This window comes from Mytilus galloprovincialis, chromosome 8 (genome assembly GCF_965363235.1).
Source record: "Mytilus galloprovincialis chromosome 8, xbMytGall1.hap1.1, whole genome shotgun sequence".
Lineage (NCBI taxonomy): Eukaryota > Metazoa > Mollusca > Bivalvia > Mytilida > Mytilidae > Mytilus > Mytilus galloprovincialis.
In genome coordinates this window covers 26573360-26592903 of record NC_134845.1, presented here as the reverse complement: position 1 = coordinate 26592903, position 19544 = coordinate 26573360, and the positions used below count along the sequence as shown (strand labels likewise).

General features: G+C 32.6%; 1 long non-coding RNA gene across 1 annotated transcript in view; it reads right to left on the bottom strand.

Annotated features, from left to right (window-relative positions):
* Positions 1–3329: 3329 nt before the first annotated feature.
* LOC143043205 (uncharacterized) overlaps positions 3330–19544 on the bottom strand; it is a 28189-nt gene continuing 11974 nt past the window's right edge. The window contains exons 3-5 of the long non-coding RNA XR_012968253.1: positions 15521–15619; positions 13043–13084; positions 3330–5058 (exon numbers count right to left, since the gene is read on the bottom strand). This is a non-coding gene — a long non-coding RNA (uncharacterized LOC143043205). The remainder of the gene's footprint in view (positions 5059–13042; positions 13085–15520; positions 15620–19544) is intronic.

The window sequence follows — 19544 nt, the reverse complement described above, 5'->3', positions numbered from 1 at the left end:
ATTTTAATTTCAGAAGGACGCAAGATTGCTGTTAGACAATCAAAAAATCTCACAAATCATGTTTAATACCGCTGCATTTCCCATGTCAGGTACCTCTTATCTTTGTAAGTCTTCTATGTTTATAAATTTAAGTTCATTTATATGTTTTGGAGTTAGGTATAACGTCCATTTACACTAAACTATTACACATTTATGTTAAGGGGCCAGCTAAAGCCAACCTCTATGGGATTTCTTGCTGTGTTAAGACCCAATGCTGTGCGTCGGATGTTTTCTTCTCCTGTCGGGTTGGTGTCTCTTTGACACAATCCCAATTGCAATTCTCAATTTTATCATGGCCAAGATCAAAAAGTGGAAATAAAAACCTGTTATAAAATATAACACATATCTAGAGCAACACGAAACCACCAACAATCGAGGAGAATTCAGTTGCTCTTGAAGGGCAAGCAGTTGTTGCTACAAATATGGCACCATTTATAATGTCATATTCGGTAAGGACAAACACAAAAAAAAAAAAGATGACAGGATTGCGTTGCAAATAAAAAGGGGGTCACCAGGCTCGTTTTCCCCTCAAATTGAAGCGAAATGTGCGATTTTGACCCTATTTCCAAACATGCCCACCCTTTCAACAATAACGGTTACATCAAATTCAAAGACTTTTAAAACCAAGTCAGTATGATTTTTATGTGAAAAAACATTAGAATTTGAAATGTAAACCTTTGCCTTGGTTGTTTTTGACTTAAAAATCCTTTTATTTTCAGATTAATGTCTAAATTTTGCATTTTCTAATTTCAGTTTAAGGCAAAAAATATTGGTTTAATCGATTTTTCGTAAAATTTCCCCGGTAGATTTTTTTAAAAACAGATATGTCAAAGCTATGAACTTTTCGAACATTTTAAGGTAAAATAAAATGGGGGTCACCAGGCTTTTAAAAAAGTTACGAGCTTTTGTTTAACCCCTCTACCCCATAAGATCTGATTTCAATGCACTCCATTAATTACTTAATTGTGAATTCTTTATTGATGGCTTTAATAAAATAATGTTTGTAATTATATCAATAAACGATGACTGAATATAAATGTGGTTATCGTATTACTGTTTGTTATCAAAAAGCGAAATTTTGATTATTTTGGTGAAATACGGTAATTTTGTCTGGCGTGAGTTGCTTCCCTCTAATTTGGCGCCATTATCGGACCAGAGGAATTTCAAGGTCGCCATTGCCGAGCAGCATACTATATTGATGAATACGACCATGATTGTGTTAAGCCATTTCAATTAATATTTTATAGTGTATCTATGTTGTGAAGTTACACTATTGTTTCAGATAAGGTTGAAGTTTGGTATCTATTAAACGTTTAAAACCGCTGCATTTGTTTGCACCTGTTCTTAATCAGGAATCTGATGTTGAGTAGCTGTTTTGTGTTGATAAGGTTCATAATTGTTTCTCGTTTTTAGTTTTTTATATAGATGAGACCGTTGGTTTTCTCGTTTGAATAGTTTTACCAGTCCTTGTTGGACCATTTATAGCTTGTTGTTCGGTGTGAGCCAAAACTCCATGTTGAAGACTGTACTTTGACCTATAATTGTTAACTTTTACAAGTTGTGACTAGGATTGAGAGTTGTCTCATTGGCACTCATACCACATCGTCTTCTATCTATTCATGTAGGAGCGTTCTTAAAACATGCTCGTTTTTAAGTGTCACATATGAATACTATATAAATAACGCATAGCTGATAGGGTGATAGAGCAGATCATTACCTCAAGAAAACATTGTCAACCTTTGCGAATCCAATGTTGACAATGTCTTGGCGAAGGGTAGCAATCTGCTCTAGCACCCTCTCAGTTATGCATTATTTTAATTTGTATTAGTGAATATTCTGGAATCAATAATAACTTTCTATTAAGTTTAAAATTCAAAGTAATAAACTATGACGTCCTGTACATAACAAACATTCATATTAAATGAAGCGCATAATTGACCAATCGTATCTGTGAAGGATACTGCAGTATTTGCCATGGGCTAGAATAAATTATTTGCCTCTTATTAACCAATTAAAAGGACATGAACAATAATAATTTGAGATGTGCGGAAAATTGTAATTAGCACAAACACACAACCCACGAACAATCGCGATGACTTCAATTGCTCTTGAAGGGTAAAAGTTCGTGTTTGAGTATTGGAAAGGTAATACCCTTGGCACGTGAAAGCAACTCGAAGGTTGTTCTATATATAGAAGAAATGAGACATGTTGAGGCTCATTATTTTCTAGTCCCGTTGCTGGATGGAATAACCGTCGTCTCTATTGCACCGAAAATAAATGGCCGTGATGTCGTTGAATGAGACTTTGCTCTCCTTAGTTTTGACCACTCGGTGATTTTGTACGAAGATTTGCATACAACCTATATATGTTTTACTTGGTCAATTCGAATATAATATAACGGAGGCGAAGCTCTAGACAATTTCTTAAAATTTCGGTGTCTTGTCATTTGGACAGACATTCTTAACTTTGTTGCTTCAAAACATAAATTCGTGCTTACTTTTGTTACAGATTTTGAATGTCTTTTTGGTTATGAAGATCATGCAAAGACGGATGACAATGAATCGTAAACAAACCCATCACAAAGAAAATTTAAGGAGATTTGGTATGATTGCAAATAGTAAAACAGTAACGAAATGTTAAAAAAAATAAATCGTGGAAATGCAACGGCCTTATCTATAAAATAAAGACAACATACACTCGCTAAAATTACAGGTTTCCGACATAAAACAGACCAAAAAAGAATGTGGCGAGTTGACAATTTTGCAAACGCCTTACATCGTCTTAACCAGAAACAATTGTTCAAGACCTATCAACAAGATCCCTACTTAAATGGGATGAAATAACATGCTCCAGAAGGATGATCAGTTTCTTCTTGACATGGAATATTTTGTAGCATTGCGACATAAGAACTAACTATATAAATCAGTTGGAAATTACTAAACTATGAAGTTAAGACAACTTCTGTCAACGTAATGCACTTTTTAAAACAAATGACAGAGTTGAAACAGTATTTAAAATACTCAAGTCTACTTTTATTCCATCTCAATTGAAAGATTTACTGAAGTTTGAATATACAATACAGATTTATATTAAACTCTCTATTGATTCATTGCAGACGTAAACGAATAATGGTGCAATTTGATGAATATGTATCTCTTTTTTCTGTTATATAAACCGCTTTGTAACTTATTCCTTCAAATAGAATCTCACTCTGAATTGTTACTGCGAATACAATTCCATATTGCGAATCTTTTTTTTTTTATTAAAAACTTAAACATCATCAAGTTAAAATTCTGTTGTAGTATTGTGTTGCTCATCACACAAAATAAACGAACTCATTCTTCTCTTATGTTGTGACATCTTTTTGTCTACATTTTAGAGCTGACCTTTTTAAGTCAGATGTCCACATCGGCAATCTTAAAAGCAAGTTAAATATTGTATTGGAAAAATTAATTGCACCATTTAGTAGAAACTGATCTGGAAGATATCTAACATAATTCCCAAAATCATGAAATAGTCGAATATCGCTTTTCCGACACGCATAGCAAAAACCTTTATAGATTATTTCATTGAAGTATTGGTCTTGGGTTTTATTCAATGATTTGTCTCGAGATAGTACTTTGGATATCAGCTCATAACGTGGAGGATCGGTTTTAATTGCATGGTCCAATAAGCATTTGTTGTCTTTATTTTTAGTAAAACATAGTCCATATGTTTCGTTGTTCATAGAATTCACAAAAGCTTCAACAAATGGTTGATGATTAAAGGCATTACTTCTGGCTACATGCATTTGTTCTCCATTTAAAATTTCATAAATAAATCTGTCAATAACAGATTCATAAAATTGCGTAGGAATGTATATCTTTTGATCTTTACTGTCGTTGATATTCATAGTAAGGACACTATTCAAAAGTTCCAAATCTAAGTTGTAAATTAGTAAATCCAAATGTTGGTGACTAAGTATGCGAACCATTGTTTCAAGCGTAGTCTGGTTTGACAATCTTACAACAGATCCATTATTTAAGACCTGTACGTATATACCGGAGAAGATACTGATTTTGTGTTTTAACTGAATGGTTAGACTGCTGTCAAAACCAGGTTTATTACATATTTCTAGTAAAGTGTTATATAGTTTGCTTCCTAATCCAAAGTAATTATCTGCAGTATTCTTTCTCAGAAATTCATTTGATTTTGATAATAAAATCAAACAAAAGAGAAAATAAGCAAGTTTATCGTCTTCGCAAATATGTTTAATGTCATTATACATTATTTCATATGGTTGTATGAAAAATCTCGGTCCTCTCTGCAAATAAGTTTCGTTGTTGACATAGTTATAGCAGCATAAAGGATAAGCATACAACTTAGGTATGGATATAATACTTTCGATTTCCCCAGGACTGATGTGGATTGTATTCCGCTCATCAGGACACATTTCATGGTTAATGCATAGGACAAATATTTGACGAATACTGGGAAACTGAAAATGTCGTCTCAATATTTCCCTTTTGTCGTCTATTGATACACTTGATTCTATATTTAAATTAACTGTACAATTGTTAGCATTTTGAAATAATTCCATTCGTTGAATCCTTTCTGAAATATTAGACAAAACATTATCGCGAACAACTATTATGACGAAAACACACATTCTACTGTCATTTATACATGTATGCATATCCGGAAAGATGCAACTCCACTTTGAAAAGGAATGTTCATCTAATTTTACTTTTCCAAAAATGTCATCAAGTAAAATGATCAGATTTTGACCAGGCTCAACTGTTACATGCCAATGATTCGGGACTCGAATGATAAATGGACTTTTTTTAGTAAACATTTCTGATTCAGTTTTTGAAAAATAGTTAAGAAGCTCCATTCCTAATGACGTTTTTCCACATCCATGCCCACCTGTAATTATAACTTTCTGGTATGAAAAAAGTTTCCTTAAAGCGACATGAAATCCAGTTGTTTGATAAAATGTTTGTTTATCACAGTGTTGACTCAATGTACTCTTTGTTGTTTCTGAAATTAAAAAAAGATAAGGTGCAGAAAAACAATTTTTTTTTTTATATTATAAACGATTTGTTTTAAAAAAAAATGTGAAAACAGTTTTGTTGGTCAGTGAATTGACATGTAATCATGTTCAGTTCTAACAAATTCAGTTTGTTAGTTTATTAATCACTAAATGCATTTTTGTTATCAGAAAACCAGAGTTGAAAACTTCACAGTTTTTATCACGCAGACGGACATCAAAATCCTGATTTGTCTTGTTAAATCCAGGATTAAACCATTAAGTGGTATGGGAATCTATATTATAAATAATAGAATTTATTCATACTTTGGCAAAACGTAGTATATATCGTGATTCGGTCCAAAAACAATATAATAAAAATGAAAGGTCATTGAGCATGTTCTCACGCTACAAGTGTTAACAAAGTGACACATTTTTGTATGGAGTATACAGAAAAACACATCATTATCTGATAAGAAGCTAAACTAAATGATAGAATTGTAAAGCAAAATACGAGAAAATAAATTGAAAATGCTTTGAGAACATCAAAAGAAAAGATAGGGTCACCGTACGTTTGTTCGACTAAAATATAAAATACCAAAATTTCATATAGATTCCTTCAGAAAATGCATTATACTGAAGATACCGTCCCTTAAAATTCCCATTTAAAAAACATTATAAATCAAGCAAAAATAATGTATGCTTGTAAAAATATGAATATTTATAAGGTAAATTCTTATAAGTCTGTTCTTTAAATGAAAATTCAAATTAGTTATCTGCATTCCTCGTCAATTTTTGCTAATTTGATAGAAAATCTGGACCTTAGGTTCTCTGTTATTTACTAAATATCCAGGATGGAGAATGACACCCATACTATACTTTAGGAATAAAGAGGAGATTGACAGGAATACTGTCAGTTACTAATTAAATATTAGTTAAATGCAATTCAAGTTTTAAATGGTCTTTTAGCATATTATTTTATTTAATGATTTGTAATATTTGGACATTTGATAAACATAGCTGGGATTTTTTTTAAAGTACATACTGAATCCCGGAACTTTCAATAGTTTTAGCTATTATTGGATACTATTCTTTTGATTTTTCGTAATAAGATATGTCTACTGGAACCTGAAAGTGTATACAATAAAATTGAGAATGGAAATGGAAACAATTTTTTTATATAACTTCCAACGGTTAATGTTCTATTTAGATTTGCTGTTTTACAACCTCCAAATAAAGTTTAAGGAATTCATCTCCCTTTTGCATAACTATGCTTTCTCATACAGGTTTTGCCGGGTTTTTTTTTGTTGTCCTTTTTGTATTATCTGCTATTCAACGTTTGTATATGGTTTTGGACTTTCAAATATTTGGCTACAAGTATCATTGAAGATACCTCAATTTTTGAAAATGTACATCAGGGATAATTTAATTGTTATCGTTAATGTTATTACAACTACTTTGTCGACACCTCTGCTGGTAAATTGTTAGTTGGTAATGGTATCGCCATCCCAGTAGCCATTACGCTGGGTTGTCATAAAAAGTCGGAATATTTCGATCAAGATTAGCTTTATTTGAATTTGTGATGAAGGAAATTCTGCACTGCTCGTTTTCTTATTGGCTACGTTTTGCTGTACTTCTTCTGTTGTTATGTTTTATTATCTTTTAACATATGTGTATGGTTTATTCTGGACTACTAAATATTTTCACAACGAGCAGTACTGAAGAGACAATATTTGGTACCCTTCCTGTTGTTCGAATAACGAAACACTGTATACTTGTACAAGCATAAAGTAAGGTAAGGAAAACGAAATTAATAAATAAATCAGCAGATAAATTAAAATGCTACATTTGAAATATACAACTTGCATTGCTAAAGGTAATGAGACAGAATAGGTCGTTTGTAAATAATATAGGTAAACATAAGCATGATAAGTAAAACTGATTCCTATAAAAAAAAATTATCGATCACACATTTTAACGTGACATTGAGAAATCAAGTAAATAAACTTTCCTTTTCTTAAAAAATGAAACTGTACATACTATGCGATAGGAAATGATACTAAAGTGTTTCTAATGTTCACTATCCTGATTTTGGAAAATCAAAATCATTACGTTTGCATAACTAAATAAATACAAACCGATGATATGAGAAAGAAGAGTTGACCAATACAAAAGAAACACTTAATTAAATTCAAAACCGACGCTTAGATTTCACTGGTTAATAAAATGGTTTCAATCATCACGTGATGATGGGCTAGAAAGGGGTGACTAAAATATTTCCACAAGTCATTTCACACTTCTTTATTATTTGATGCTAGGTATAAATCACTAAAACAAGTTTTGTTTAATTCACCGGCCTGGTATGTAGATTGTTCAAGTTTAAACTATTTTAGTTTCCAGCATGAACTTATCCTCTGATATAATGAATAAAATTGCTGGTATTTTACACTAAACTTTATTCATTAATTAAGATTATAAAATTAAATGAAGTATAGGTGTACGTCTATTTGAATCAATAGGATCTCACAGCATATTACATTGTAGTTTGCCATTTTAAATAAATCAGTCTATACTTTATAAATACCAGAATTAGAATAGAGTAAACCAGACTAACGCTGTGTTGTACTTTTAATGTAGATGGTATCACATTGACACGCATAGAGCTAGAATACAACAAGACCACCGACGGATGCTAGATTTCCTAAATGGACGAAAGTCCCCAACAAAGGAAGTCCCGGTTACATTTTTACCACTACTGGTCAACATTTCTGCTTGTGGACTGTTAGTTCCCGAAAGTATCACCAGACCAGTAGTCAGTATATTGGAAGTAATTATCTATTCGAAATGTTGATACTATTCTAAATTAAAACAAAAATTATTTCCATCATGCATAGCTCTGATTCCTTGCCAACCATAAAACTGTTAAGTAGGTAACAAGATAAATAGAACTACATACAAACAAGAATGTGTCCTAAGTACACGGATGCCCCACTCGCACTATCATTTTCCATGTTCAATGGACCGTGAAATTGGGTAAAAAAATCTAATTTGGCAGTAAAATTAGAAAGATCATACCATATGGAACATGTGTACTAAGTTTCAAGTTGTTTGGTCTTCAACTTCATCAAAAACTACCTTGACCAAAAACTTTAACCTGAAACTCGCACTTTCATTTTCTATGTTCTGTGGACCGTGAAATTGGGGTCAAAAGTCTAATTTGTTCAGTGGACCGTGAAATTGGGGTCAAAAGTCTACATTAGAAAGATCATATCATAAGCAACAAGTGTACTAAGTTTCAACTTGATTGGACTCTAGCTTCATCAAAAAGTACCTTGACCAAAAACTTTAACCTGAAACTCGCACTTTCATTTTCTATGTTCAGTAGACCGTGAAAATTGGGTCAAACGTCTAATTTGGCTTTAAATCGAGAAAGATTATATAATAAGCAACAAGTGTACTAAGTTTCAAGTTGATTGGACTTCAGCTTCATCAAAAACTACCTTGACCAAAATCTTTAACCTGAAACGGGACGAACCAACGGACGAACGAACGAACGGACGAACGGAGGCACAGACCAGAAAACATAATGCCCCTCTACTATCGTAGGTGGGGCATAAAAAGTAATATTCCCAATAAAACGAACTCCGAGGAAAGTCTCTTCTCAAAAGGTAAAATCAAAAACTCGAACACATCAAACGAATGAATATAAATGTCATATTCCTCAGGTGGTACAGGCATTTTTTATATGCAAAAAAAGGTGGTTTAAAGCTGGTTTTATAAATAATAGTACGGCGGCTTGGTGAAAAATTGTGCACATCCTGCTACAAGCATGAAATTTATCATAGACCTTTCTTAACTATTCCTCTTTTATTTTAGATAGGGAGGCATTTGAAAAAAATGTCTCACTTCCGGTAAAATTCAAAATGGCGGACATCATAAAATTGAGAATGGAAATGGGGAATATGCCAAAGAGACAACAACCCGACCATAGAAAAAAACAACAGCAGAAGGTCACCAACAGGTCTTCAATGTAGCGAGAAATTCCCTCACCCGTAGGCGTCCTTCAGCTGGCCCATACTTAATTCATCCCAATATCGAAGGCTAGTATGTAAAAAGGTGTTATTTTCATGCTATTATCATAATATTTGATACAAACCTTTGTTTTTTACTACTTTTGGATAAATTATATAGATAAGTTGTCTTTACAAACCCTACTTCCGGTGAAATCCAACATGGCGGACATTGTACTAAAATTAGCTTATTTTTTAGGGTGAGTAATTGAAATGTGTTTTAACGTATTGCTACTATCATTACATTGTACAGGAACCTTTAATTGGTGCTTCTCATGGATACAATGTATAAAACATATGTCTTTAAAATCCTTACTTCCGATAATATCCAAAATCGCGGACATAGAAATATCAATTTATTATTTAAATATTCTTTTGGCTTTAAATTATCCTCAAAATCCCTAATTCTATTCTATTGTAAATGTTTAAATACAAAGATGACACATTCGGTAAAAAAGGGCGCAAATTTCAAAAATGACTCCTCAATCCATGAAGAGTTTTGAATAGATTGATTAAAACAAAATAAAATCAGTAAAGTACTAAAACATTAACTTAAAATAATTACTATTGGGCAAAACAGGCATGTTTATTCATGGTGACGACCACATGCACATAAGCCAGTCCATGGGAGACTCGATTTTCACAATTAACAACGACCACGGCATCCTTTCTTACATCCGCAATGTACAAGCTTCTGATAAAATGACAAGACCTCAGAAAAAGGTTTTTCTAAAAGGGATTATCTATGTTCCTTCGCCATCCAATAGTTCTTTTCTTGTTCCGTTAACCATGTTAACCCCATCTGTTAAGTTTGTGCGTCCTTTCAGTAAAACCTCGGAGATTAAGGTTGATCAATCATCATTCTTTATGTTAAAGTCACATCTTCAAATGCCATTAATGTCTCCCAAGCAGTCTTTTTTCCCCTTTTCAAGCAAACAGAGAACCGTATCAGAACCAGTAAAGGCATGGATCACAATACGTGTGTGTAATCAATCATTGCCTAGTGCATTTAAAAGGCCATCGATAGATATTAATCCAAAGTGTTTTGCCCTCCCAATTACAATCCATAGTTCGTCTGCCCCTATGTCACGGAATAGCGAAACAGTAATGACAACATCATCAGAAACGACTGTTCGAATCATGACTCGTTTAAATTTGTGTTGCACTGCATCAGACACATGCACTTTGATTCTAGTGTCTGCCTCTTAATGTGAAATTGGTGCTAAACTTGAAATACATCACGTGTGGATAAGATGAAATATCCTGAGCATTTGTTGCTAGAACTACACACACATCCAAGACTTCATCCACTCGTGTTATAGTTTCAAGGTATTTTATTCAAGTAAGGACATATTACCCAATCAGCATACTCTTTAGCCCGAAAATACATGTTTATTCACAATCGGAGAGCTGCTTTTTTTCATTTAAAAAGACTGTGGTACTGTTTCTAACATCCATAATGTACATGCACGCTTGACATTCTGAAAAAGACTAGACCGATTCGTGGAAATAGTCTCAATAAGTCTTCCATCTTCCAAACACACATGTTTTTTGCTCTGTACACCCCATCTGATAATTTGTTTTCTATCTTACAACAAAACCACGTATCGTTTTACCAATGACATTGTCAAATCCATATCTGGTGATTTTTGGGTGGTGGATAACACTGAACATCCTGAGCATTTGTTGCTTCAACTACATTTTCTTCAAAATCCTATTGAGCAAGCTGTTGTGAATGAAAACTAAAAACCGCTTTCTTATTGTCGTCATCTCTTTTGTTTTGACCCTAGGCCTGGATTTGTCTGTGTGTTCCCTTACCCCTAAATGTAGCTTTGCTTCTTGTAGCAGCCTTCAAACTATCAGTATTGTCTATGTACACATCCGAGACTACATCCACTGCTGTTACAGTTTCAAGGTGTATGCTGATTTGGTATTATGTCCTGACCTTAATAAAATGCCTTGAAACAGTAACAAGAGTGGATGAAGTCTATGTTAGTTGTATCAACAAATTCTCAGTGATGAATTTCAAGTTAAGAACCATGTTCACATTAAGAGACTGACACTAGATTCATGGTGCATGTGTCTAATGCAAATTTAAACGAGTCATGATTCGAACAGTCGTTTCTGATGATGTTGTCATTACTGTTTCGCTATTCCGTGACATAGGGGCAGACGAACTATGGATTGTAATTGGGAGGGCAAAACACTTTGGATTAATATCTATCGATGGCCTTTCAAATGCACTAGGCAATGATTGATCACACACACGTATTGTGATCCATGCCTTTACTGGTTCTGATACGGTTCTCTGTTTGCTTGAAAAGGAAAAAAAAGACTGCTTGGGAGACATTAATGAAGACATTTGAAGATGTGACTTTAATAGAAAGAATATACAGATTTATCACGTGTTTAAGGGGACTAACCTGTGGTTGGTTCTTATGCTACCCAGTCCAGGCGCTAATGGATGCCGAAGGGACAAAGAGTATTCCTTTTATAAAAACTTTTTCTGAGGCCTCAGAATTTCGTCAGAAGTTTGTACATTGTGGATGTAATGAAGGATGCCGCAGTTGTTGTAAATATGGAAAATCGGGTCCCCCGTGCGCTGCTTTACAGGCATGTGGTGGTAACTGTGAATAAACATGTCTTGTTGGCCAAATAGTAGTAATTTTAAAAATGTTTTAGTACTATAGTGAATTTATTTTGATTTAATCAATCTATTCAAAACTTTACATCGAAGAAATGGATTGAGGACTCATCTTTGAAATGTACGCCCTATTTTATACCGGAAGTGTCAACTTTGTATTCAACCATTTACAAAAGAATAGAAATAGGGGTTTGGGGGATAACTTAAAGCCAAAAGTTTAATGACCAGCACAAAAAAAAACATTGTCTTTACATTTTTAAACAAGTTGAATACTTAAATAATAAATTGATATTTCTATGTCCGCCATTTTGGATATTATCGAAAGTAAGGGTTTTAAAGACATATCGTCTATACATTGTATCCATGATTAGCACCAAAGAAATGTTAATGTACAATGTAATGATAGTAGCAATACGTTAAAACGTATTTCAATTACCCAACCTAAAAAATAAGCTTATTTTAGTACAATGTCCGCCATGTTTGATTTTACCGGAAGTAGGGGTTTGTTAAGACATCTAATCTATATGGTATATCAAAAAGTAGTACATAACAAAGGTTTGTTCCAAATATTATGATAGTAGCATGATGATAACACCTTTTCACATACTAGCCTTCGATATTGGGCTGATTCAAGTATGATGTCCGCCATTTTGGATTTTACCGGAAGTGAAACATTTTTTCAAATGCCTCCCTATCTGAAATTTAAGAGTAATAGTTGAGGATGGTCTATGCCAAATTTCATGCTTGTAGCAGGATGTGCACAATTCGTTTGAAATATGCTTGTAGCCGCCGGACTATAACCATAACTCTCACTTGTATGACAGTCGCGTTAAATTCCATCATATTGTCAACGATGTGCGAACATAACAAACAGACAGAATAGGTAAAAATATCAAAAATTAGAATACAGCAGTCAACATAGTGTCATAATCTTAATTACTATAAAAACAAACAAATATGTAACAGAGAAACACAAAAAAGCATATAGTCAAAGCACTTTGAAAAAATGAAAGATAGAATACAAAAATTAACCATATCACAATAACAATATGACGGGATTTAGGTGCAGTGCCACGTAAAATGTGTAGTCAAATGGTTATCACCAAGAATAGATTAAACATTAAAAGTAATATTCATAAAGACAAATAAAATAATATCATAACAAGATATTAAGATGATAAACAACGTCAGTTCTCAGTATTTATTTTAAATGGCCATCGTGTATCATTCGTAAAGTTGAAATATTGCAGCAACTGTAGCTAGCATAATCGAACTACTTACCAGTTAGATTGTTTAAAATCAAGCTATCGCTTTGGCTGATGCCTGTAACAAAATAAAAAAATCAATGTTTGTATTCCTTTTTTAACTTTAACACATGTTAATCTAAACAGATATGTAAATTAAAGATAAACAATTTTGGTTTAAGAGTGTTTTGGTTTATCGTTTATCTGAGAATGGTTTCCTTTATATTTGTCAATGTTGTTTACTAAATAATGGCCCGGTTTTGTCTTTGCATAGGACCCGGTTTTTGGGAGAAAAACTAAAAAAAACAAAAAACAAAAACAGACCTCAGACGTCACGAAAAAAGTCAATCTGATATTGCAAAAAGGTGATGAAAAAGCAAGATCTGTAACAAAAAATATGAAGACATTGCCTACTTAATTTTAGCCATATAAACATGCATATGGAAAAAACCTACCAAGTGTGGAAAATGGGAAAAGCAGTACACACACAAAGGTTCATGCAAGAGGAACTTGAAAGTTTTTACCACTTTAATTGTAACAGTTTTAAGTCTTTAATGAGTCCTCAGATATTCGAGATATCTTCTATCTGACTACGTGACAGCAAAGTACAAAACAGTTGTAGAACAATATCGTTGTCAAAAATGTAACAAATGCTTTTGATACAGATCTAGAAAGTCTAAATATACTAGGAAATATCACCAATGAGGATGAACAGTCTGTTATGTCGTATTGTTCATTATGGGCCCCAATTAAATGTATAGAGAACCCAAGAGAACTTACATACCGCTAACAATCTATTTGAATACTTTTTTTTTTAAATAAATGTTATTTTATACAAGTAAGAGTACATTTTCTGTTTCTACAATATTGTTATGTTTACCACTTTTTTATATTCTAAAGAAGATTGTATTAAAATTGATTAGGAATTTGAACTAAATGTTTCATCACGCACATATGAAAGATTCTATTTTATACACATATGACATCAAATGTTTCCTTAAATGATAACCATTGCAACCACTGTCCATCTTCATTTGGGTACTTTATTTATCGTTTGAAACAGACAAACCCAATTTTGGTATGAGGTTTTTGGAAAGTAAATTAAACACGAAATGTTAATCTTTATCAAAGTTATCATCTATAATCAATATGAAACTCACTTGATAATAAACAGCTTTCATTTTTCTTAGGAAATTGTCAAAGGCAATGATCACATGACAAAAAGAAACATCGTTACTTAAAAGACCTGTGTGTAAGTTATGGTGAAGTCATGCTTTCTAACATCTGAAATATGAAGCTTCATACAAATATTTAAAGTCGTCTCGAATTTGCATCCCGTGGTCATGCATTCCGCCGATACCCAAATATCAATGTGATTTTTTGGAGAAAAAACCCATAATCAAACTCATCAAAAATTCATGGGTGTCACTGTCTTTTGTATTTCCTTTAGCATTTCAAGGTGGCATAAGCGTGAGTAGAATCAGTGGCGGATACAGGTGGCGTATAGGTTATGCAACCTCCCTTTTATGATTGCCCAAATAATTTTAATAATGTTTTTCACTTTAGTATCATTTCCTATCTCATATTATGTACAGTTTCATTTTTTAAAGAAGTTGACAGTTTATTAACTTGATTTCTCAATGTCAATAGAACTTTAAATAAAATAATTATTGTAATCCTTTGCTCAACATAAAATATTATTTTGTATGGCAATTTTGCATGCCTATACATTTGTCTTATTATCATGCCGTATAATGAACATTTAGACTCAATAAGATTTATTTTTAACGACCATATGTAAGATTACAACCACTAGATAGAATGGAGTTCTAGCCCTCCTGCTGTGCAAGAAAATCATGTATCAATTGTACGTGCAGTGCGTGTCCAAGAGAGAAAACTGAAATTAACATTATTCATATAAACAAAAGGTATGGAGATCTTAAACCTCAATTCCTAATGTCGTTACTAAAATCCCGATCCCATTTCACGAATGTGAACTACCTTGTAAGACTATTTACTGGGTTTGTAATAACATGAGGAACACGACGGGTGCCACATGTGGAGCAGGATCTGCTTACCCTCTTCAGGAGCACTTGAGATCACCCTAAGTTTTTGATGGGATTCGTGTTACTTAGTTTTCAGTTTTCTGTGTTGTGTCTCGTGTACTATTGTTTGTCTGGGTTTTTTTTTAGCCATAGCATTGTCAGTTTATTTTCTATCTATAAGTTTGAATATCCTTCTGGTATCTTTCGCCACACTTTTGTAGAAGATATTACATCTTACAAGGGAAAATAGTTATATTTGTATTAATATTCGTCGATATCAACTATTGAATCCAAACATTTCTTTGCTGGAATAATTTAGACACAGGGATCTGTTTTGAGTCAAATTACATCTAAAGTATTAAGCGATGAGTTATATTTAAGCTAAAAAAAACTTATCTATGCAAAATGTCTATTACTAGGTTCAACATTTCAGAGTTTAATCATCTTTAATTAAATACGATGCTACTTACTTGAATGGTCATGAGATCCACCAAGGAATATATTGTTACAGGACTTAAATGACAATTCTTGCTTGCATAGCTTCAAAGCTGGCTGTGAACTTTTGCTCACTTAAATAAAGAAAGAAAAACACTGTTTGAGACCACAATATTATAAAACATAAAGAAATATGTGTTTGATATAACTATTTCATGTAATTCATTGACTTATCTTCAGTCATTAATTTGATCCGAATAACCTTATTAAAATGTACGGAATACTATACCAGTTTTCAACTATATGTAACAAATGTATAAAAAAAAGTATGATAAGAGCTTTAATTTGGCCCCTGAAATGGACATTGAAGTTTAATTAAACAAAATTCAAAGTTTTTGTCTTAAAACTGTCATTTTCACGTACTTTGTTTTTATTCTAGTAGGAACCTTAACTAAAAATTAAAAGACGTTATCTTTTAAAATGTAAAAAATATAGTTAAAACAATACCAAAAAGCGTCGTGAGTTATCGTTCCTAACCATGTAACAATGTTCATTGATTTCTACAAGTTAAATATTTGTTTGTTTTTGTTTTAATTGAGATTGTGATTACAGTGATCACTGCTGTACCCCAATTTGACAATTTTACCTTTTATGTCTGTTTTGTACACACATTGTAGTAAATATAATTGAATTTTATGCGACTGTGATACAAGTGAGAGATTTAGCGCTAATAAACCAGGTTCAATCCACCATTTTTTACATTTGAAAATGACTGTACCAAGGAATGAATATGACCGTTGTTGTCCATTCGTTTGATGTGATTTAATACTTGATTTTTCCATTTAATTAGGGTCATTCCGTTTTGAATTTTCCTCGGAATTCAGTATTTTTGTGTTTTTACTCTTTCTCAATACAGCAGGGTCTGTCGTGTTTCTAGAGGTCGACGAAACAATACACGTACGATTACCATGAAGAACGTTACATGCAGGGTGTTGGCTATGTTTGACACAGGTGACTGGTTTGAACCGAAGAACAAAACGATCGAGGAAGGTTCAAGTATCAAGATTTCTTTTTTTTTTATAATAGATAGTTCCAAATAATGTGCTAGGAAGGAATCGATACCATTATCTATATCCAGCAAGCAGTAGCATAAATTTCCAGTGCTCTGTTTACCTCTCCCTAGTTTTCTGTGTTGCAGATTTTGAGGTTTCATATGCAAGTTTAAGGATAAAAAACTTCTTTTGACAATATGTTTCCGTATGATTGATATAAAACTGAGTTACTATCATGGAAATTAACAAAAGGCCAGCTGCTTAGTTAAAAAAATATGTTTGGTTTTGAAACTACTTTTTTTGTATCAAAATATAATGTGTCGCTCAGGGTATCAGATTTTGCATCACAAGAGGTAGCAATATTCTTTAAAAAAACAATGGATTTGCATATAATTTGGCCTTTATCTGATACTTTGTTATTCAGACACACATTACCTGACAAACTACACAGTTAAGGTATTTCATTTGCTCCGCATTTAAGTCTTTAAAGTAATGTGCATTTTCAATGTTAGAAATGAAGAAAAAGCAAAGTAAACAAATAATTGAATAAGAAGAGAGGTGATATATTATTTGTTTTTGTTTTTCTACGTTTAAAGCACAAACCTGTTGATAACACACGTATGAATGCTAAAGAGAGCATCCGAATCATTATAGGATTATTACTTTTAGATAAAGTTGCACAGGACAGAAATTTAAGCTAATGATATGAACTGATCAATCTTTTATTTTTCCGTGATTTTGTTCAATGCCGTTAATAAAAATGTCTATTCGAGAATGTAAATGATTTACACATAGCTCTCTAAGCTCAATCCTATAATTCATGTACGGATCATTATTACAGTTAATACATATTTTAGAATTTCACTTTGAATGACCGCAGGAACGATTCATGCTAACACAATCGATCTTTATACTTTCTTTACTATATGTTGTCATTTCAATTGCGCAATTACTTCTTTTAATGAGTATTTATTCGGTCGTTTTAATTTGATAATAAGAATACATCAATATTTTAAAAAGTTTTCCTATACACCCGTGATCAGTTATCATAATATAGAAACCTTTTTCAAAATATTCTTTTATCATTCTATGCTAATAAAAACGATCGAATAAAATACTGAATAAAGTTCAAGAGTAGCAATTGCGCGATGAGAAAACTCTTCTCCAAGAGATCACAAGACAAAGACATGTACAACTATATGTTACTTATGGCTTTCAACAAGGCCCATACCATATAATCAGCCATAAAATGGCCCCGAAGTGACAAATGTAAAACAAGTTAAACGAGAAAATTAACGGTCTGATTAATGAAAAAAAATGAAAAAAAAACAAATATGTAACACGGCAACAAACGATTACTACTGACGTCGTCATTTAAAGTGAAATGTAGCTGCAGATTCTAATACTTGAATTGATATAGGCAACAGTTGTAGGTGTCACGTTTGTATTTCCATGCCCATAGGGGATAATGATAGCCTTTTTAGAATTTTCGCCCCTTTCTAACACTGCAAAAAAATCTACATTCACAATTAAGGTAGCACAATACAAAGATTTGTTCACTCCCAATCAGACAACTTTAAACTGATGTTATTCGTTTCATCCTTCTTTATATTTTATAAATGAGGTACCAAAAGAAAGAAAAAAGATTAATCTTTCAAATTGTGATAATTTCATTATGACATAATTATGACATAATTAATTATTATGTAATTAGTCGCTATATTGTGATATCCACACTTGAATGAATTTAGCGTCTTTGTTCTTCATAGCATCCCAAAATATTTTATAGTTTCTTGTACAACACAGCTTGACCTCCAAAACTGTATTTTTTTCCAAGTCATTTGCGTGAGGCAGGAGGGTTTCTGAAATACACGATTAACAAACAACTGGAAGGTAGTAGGGTTTAGGCTTGAAGAGGTATGACGAGCAATTCCGTCTTAAAAATAAGAATGCCGTCTTGTAACTGGGGAACAGTTGATTTAGAGCTTTTCTAATTCTTCATGTAACACACAAAATAACCCAAACCATGTAACTAATGCGTATAAATATTATGATTATAACAATGGCTCCTGTACTAGGCCTAACTGTCATTATTCACATATAGTCCATCAGCTGGTAAGGTAAAATGTCAGTTCTGTGTAACACCCCCAGGGTACCGCAATTTTTTTGTATAAATCTAAAGAGTAATGTCTGAAGAATATTTTAAAAGGTGTTAGACTTTTGAAAAAGTGTCCAAAAGGGGTTAAAAGGGGTCTTATTTAAGAGTATAACAAAATCTTTGTTTAACCCATATATACAGAAAAAAGAAAATGTAACCAAGTATTCGGTACTATTTCTTTTATCAAATTGAACAAATCATATCTTATTAATATGGAGGCTACTTTTTATCTAATTTATAAATCGTATAGGACCAAGAAAAAAAGGGGGAGGGTAATATCCAAAATTCATGATTTTGAATGAAACAAAGCATACATACTAGTTTTCTTGATAAAAAAGGTATATTTTTTACATTGAAAAATAGAACATCAGTAACTAAAGTCAGTTGAACAAAATTCAAAGGTAAGAAAGGGAAAAAAACATGGAATCAATGACAAACACAAACATAAGCAATGTACATCACAGTCATTAAAAAACACACATAGTACTAAAAAAATAAAAGAACTGTCAGAGTTTCAAGATCTTTATTCAAGTTCGTTTAACAACAGAATCACCACATTATAAGGTCATGAAGAAGGTCAATTCATAGAATCATCTTTATTTTCGTCAACGCCATCTACCGAATTATCATCACTATCATCTTCATCATCTTCGTCGTCATCGTCAGCCATATCAACGATTTGATTATTCTTGTTGTTACAAGCATTGGTACATTTGCAGTTATCTGTACAGGATAAACCTTGTCGAACACATGAACATCTTTTGGTGGCACAAACAGCTTTACATGAACAGCTTATTAGTATCAATTAACCATCTAACGGTGGCGGTTGGTCTAGCCAATTAATGCTGA